This window comes from Pleurodeles waltl, chromosome 7 (assembly GCF_031143425.1).
Source record: "Pleurodeles waltl isolate 20211129_DDA chromosome 7, aPleWal1.hap1.20221129, whole genome shotgun sequence".
In the NCBI taxonomy this organism is placed as follows: Eukaryota; Metazoa; Chordata; class Amphibia; order Caudata; family Salamandridae; genus Pleurodeles; species Pleurodeles waltl.
In genome coordinates, this window is record NC_090446.1 from 842,071,511 (window position 1) to 842,076,822 (window position 5,312).

The 5,312-nt window shown below is 45.1% G+C and overlaps 1 pseudogene; it reads right to left on the reverse strand.

The window, feature by feature from the left end:
• Nucleotides 1–3,822: 3,822 nt before the first annotated feature.
• On the reverse strand, nt 3,823–3,946 carry LOC138247545 (small nucleolar RNA SNORA35; annotated as a pseudogene).
• Nucleotides 3,947–5,312: the final 1,366 nt, after the last annotated feature.

Consider the following 5,312-nt stretch of genomic DNA (forward strand, 5'->3'; position numbering starts at 1 on the left):
AGAAATGCCTTTTTGTACATGTTCAACCCCACATTTGTAGACTGATGTTGCTGGTTTTTCAACTCTGAAAGTGCACTGTGGCCTGCTATCCAGACCTCAGTGCCACGGTTGGACCCCTTACAAAGCATATGTCAAATTGGCTATCCCCAGTTGGCAAGTACTGACTTACTTATAAGTCCCTAGTATATTGTACCCAGGGTACCAAGGGCATGTAAGGCAGAGTGTTCACCCAGTGGTGCAGCACTGATTGTGCCACCCTGTATGTGACAAAATACAAAATGGCTCCCAGCCTGCCACAGCATACTGGGAGAGCAGTGGTCACCCTGCTAGTTTGACTTTGCCATTCAAATTAATGACAAAGCCACCACTTCCTTTAACCATATATGCAAGTCTCATTAAAGGAAGGCCTATGGAGTACCAAGGCAGGGAACTATATATTGTTAGGTAGGACATGCATTTGTATATATATGGCTTAACAGCAACATCTCTAAATTGTTGTTTTACTGTGGAAAGGCTAGTAGCCCCTTTGGCTAACACAGGGTTACTGGCTGATCCCCCAACCCGGCTAAATTCTGAATGGGACTACCTAGATTGGTACTGTAAGGTATCAAAATAATCGTAGCATTAAACCCAACTTGATGCCCAAGACAAATTTAAAGTCACTATTAAAGAAATGCAACTTTTACAAAGTTACCACTCTCTGACCCATTTTGTAAATTGGCCTTACGCAGTCAATGGTCATCAGAGAGAATTCTGCCTAACTGGGGACTAGTGTGGATGACTGGCAGGCTTAGGAATAAAAGCAGCCTGCTGCAGGGCGAGGTGTTACCGCTCCTTTGCTGGAAACCAGTTAAGGTGTTAGCCCAAAAGGCAAGACAATTGGCTAGCACACTCCTGAGATGATACCTTTTGTTCACAGAGAGGGGCCAGCGATAGGGACAGAATGGGGAGAGCAGTGCCCAAATATGTTTTCCTATGGGCGTGTAGCCCACAGGTAGCCACACCTCTAAGGTGGGCTACCAAGCTCCTAACAGCTGAAGAAGCATGCAGACATCTTGGTAGTGGGCAGATAGTGCACTCTGGGATTTTTAGCCACCACACATTGCTGGATAGTCGCCACCAAGGGAGAGGAGACCTGGTAGCCCATTGATTAGTGATTGCATCATCCTCCCAAGGCATTTTCTGGCAATAAATATAGGACCCCTCACATCCTGAACCTCAGATCACATCAGAAGTGGTTCATGGACCAAAGAAGGACAGCCTTGTAGACCACTGGACTGCACAAAGACAGGCTGCACCGTCTGCTGGACTGCACCTGCAGCACATTGGGCTAGTGAAGAGAGGACTGTGCCAGTGGCTCCTAGCTAAGGGAAAACATTGTACCCCAGTTCCAGACCAAGACAGTGACTGCAAGAGTCAGTAGGCTGACCCCCCTGGAACCATCTCCAGGGACAGAAGAGCTGAAGTAGCCCAAACCGGCAAGTCAGTAGCCACCTTGGAAGAATCCTCACTGACTGCCACTGGGCTTCCCAAGAGACCAATCCTCGATCAGCCAAAAGTTGCACCCAAGTCAGCTGGACCCCAGAGTGTCACCTGAGTCCAGATAGATCACCCACGTGGAACACCAGCTTCTACCACAGATACTGCTGGTACCACTGTGTACGAAGACCAGTAGCCCAGCCACAGCTGACCTTCTACTAGCTCAAAGAAGACTTTGAGAGACTGTGACCTCAGTGGCCAATGTTGTCCCAATGGACCCTTGGACTGAGAAATAACTGAAAAAAGCTCCCCCATCGACCGCATAGCATCTGGAGCATCTTTATCTCCTGCATGCTCAGCATCAGGGCCGGTTCATTAAAGTCTGTGGCAGTCATGCTGTAAAGTTTGGAACTGGACTAGAAAATGCTCTGGTGGCCAGGTAACTGCCCAGATCTACCCCATTGGCCCCAGATCTTCTCCCTGTCAAATCTGATTGCCCAAGCTAGGCTGGAGTAGTCAAACTAACTTTGAAAAAAATTCCAAAACTATGCAAACTTTAAATTGACCACTGCTTGTTTGCAGTTGAATTAAAAGTTAAAGGGCCAGATGTATCAAAAAAGCCTTTTGCGAATCAGTAATGGCGAATTTTAAGGAATCTCTATTTCTGATTCGAAAAATGCTATGTATCATATTTGCGATTCGGTAATAGCGATTTCTTAAAAATGCTATTACCGAATCGCAAATAGCGATACAGCCCCTATTCGCACCTACGGGCCTGTTGGCCTATATTTGCAATTTTTTTTGCATTTCCCAAATAGCGAATTCCTAACTGAGTGCAGAGTGGTGGGGGCCTAAGGCCCCCTCTGCTGCACCCCAAAAAGTTTTTGGGGACATGTAAGGCGCACACATGCCAAAGGGGCATGTGTGCGTTACATGCCAATTTTAAAAATGAATTTTTAATGCATTTTTTTTTTTTGCACATGGTTACCACCAATTTTTACTTGGTGGTAATTGCGATTCCTTAATGTCAAATTTGCATTAAGGGATTGATTGATACATGTGGTTTAAAAATCGCAAATAAGGACTCCTTATTTGCAATTTCTTATTTAGAGAATCACAATTTGTGATTCTCTAAATGGGCTCGCAAATTGAAGGAATCGCTATTTTAGCAATTCCTTACATTTGGTTGTGAATGCCTTTCATAAATACTGAAAGGCATTTTTGCATTCGTAAACGGGCATTCGCACCGTTTGCGAATGCAAATAGGCTTGATACATCTGGCCCAAAACCTTTAAAAATCTGTATCTTCGGAACCCTTTGATGCAGTTTGCTCATCTTTGTCTCTAAACATTCATAAAATATAATGTATTTTTATGAGTTGGTGTTGTGTGGCTTTCTTATTTCGATTTTTGGTACTGTTAAATGCTTTACACTACTGGACATATTTATGGAAAAGTGACAGACTGTATCACAGGAAAAAGGCTTGAATGCATGATATTTAATAGAATGCTGCACATTCCTGCCTTCTTCCCAGTGATGGCTCCCTTTTGTCACCCTTGCACCAATGCAGGCACCCTTGCACCATTGTGCAAAGGTGCCTACATTGCATGCAGGATTGTTTTGATGCAGGAAGGGACACCTTCCTGCACAAAAACATCTGAGAGGCATATTTCTCTTTCTATGTGTGCACAAAGAAAGAGGAAGTAACAAGGAGAAATAAACACATTTCTCCTCATTACACCTAAGCTGGGATGGTGTAGCATTTTGGCCATTCCCAGGTTTACAACTTCTTGTAAATCTAGGAATGCATCAAAATCCATCAGAGTTGCATCGGAACACCAATGCAAAGCCCATGGAATGCCTTCCCAGGGCAAAGTTAGGCATTTTTTGCTGCGTTGCATTACTCCAGATTTATGAAGCCACACAAGGCCCCCGTACATCTGCCTTAGGGGTTGCATTGCTCTTGCACCATGACGCAACCAGAGTCGTAAATATGGACCTTAGGGCCAGATGTAGGAAGAAAACATTTTGCGAGGTGCAAATTGCGAGTACTAGCGACCCGCAATTTGCACCTCGCAAAATGTTATGCAGAAAGGTGTCTCAGACACCTTCTGCGACTCGCTATGGGGTCGCAAAGACCCACCTCATGAATATTCATGAGGTGGGCCGCTGTTTGCGACCCCATAGCGAGTTTAGGCACTCACGGGGATGGTGGCCTACTGGAGACAGCAGACCACCATGTCCGTGACTGCTTTTGAATAAAGCAGTTTTTTTTTCTCTTTGCAGCCCGTTTTCCTTAAAGGAAAACGAGCTGCAAATAGAAAAAATACCGAAACCTTTTTGTTTCGTTTTTTTTCAGAGCAGGCAGTGGTCCATAGGACCACTGCCTGCTCTGAAAAAAATTTTTTTTTTTGCATTCACAAAGGGGAAGGGGTCCCATGGGGACCCCTTCCCGTTTGCAAATGAGTTACCATCCACTTTAAGTGGATGGTAACTGCGAGTTGATTTGCGACTGCTTTCGCAGTAAAAAATCAACTCTACATCGCAATGCGGTTGCAAATAGGAAGGGCACACCCCTTCCTAGTTGCGAGTGGGAAACACATTTTGCGAGTCGGTACCGACTCGCAAATGTGTTTCTGCATCGCGTGATGCCTTTTGGGGATAAAAATGGTACCTCACTTGGGTGGGTAGACCTAGTGCCCGCGACAGGAAACGCAACATGGACACATCACATTTTTACACTGAAATCTGACGTGTTTTTTGGAAGGTGTCTAGCTGTGGATTTTGGCCCCTAGCTCAGCCGGCACCTAGGGAAACCTACCAAACCTGTGCATTTTTTAAAACTAGACACCTAGGGGAACCCAGGATGGTATAACTTGTTGCACTCTCACCAGGTTCTGTTACCCAGAATCTTTGGAAACCTCAAAATTTGGCAGAAAAAACCCTTTTTCCTCACATTTCGGTGATAGAAAATTCTGGAATCTTAGAAGAGCCACAAATTTCCTTCCATCCAACATTCCCCCAAGTCTCCCGATACAAATGGTACCCCACTTGTGTGGGTAGGCATAGTGTCCGCGACAGGAAATGCCCCAAAGCACAACATGCACACATCACATTTTCCCAAAGAAAACTGACCTGTTTTTTGCAAAGTGCCTAGCTGTGGAGTTCGGCATCGAGCTCATCCGGCACATAGGAAAAACTAGCAAACCTGGGCATTTATGAAAACTAGTCATCTAGGGGAACCTAGGATGGGGTAGCTTGTGGCACTCACACCAGGTTCACATTTTTCCCACATTTCTGTGTGGGATCACTGCACCGGCACAAATTTCCTACCACCCAATGTTCCCCTCAGTCTCTCGATAAAAATGGTACCTCACTTGTGCATGTGGGCCAAGTGGCTGTGACAGAGAAAAGCCAAAAACATGTGGAAATTGAGGGGAACCAAAGCGGGTCAAAAAAGGCAGTTTGAAAAAAAACATTTTTAGGCTGATAAGTGGGGCAGAATTTTTATCGGTATAGATGTGACAATGCAAGGTGGTAGGAATTTTGTGGATTCCTGCAAATTCGAGAAGGTTCCATCACAAAAATGTGGGGAAAATGTGTGTTTTCAAGCAAAGCTGGAGGTTTGCAGGGTATTGTGGGTAGGAAAATGGAGTGGGCTGCATGTGAAGCACACCACCCTGGACTCACCAAGCTGTTTAGTTTTCATATGTGTCTAGGTCTCATAGATTTTCTACATGGCAGTGTCTCAAAGTTCCAAAAATGCAGCCCTCACCATGCCAAGTGGGACGATTGTGAGAATCATGAATATGCCCAAATGTAAAACCAAACCC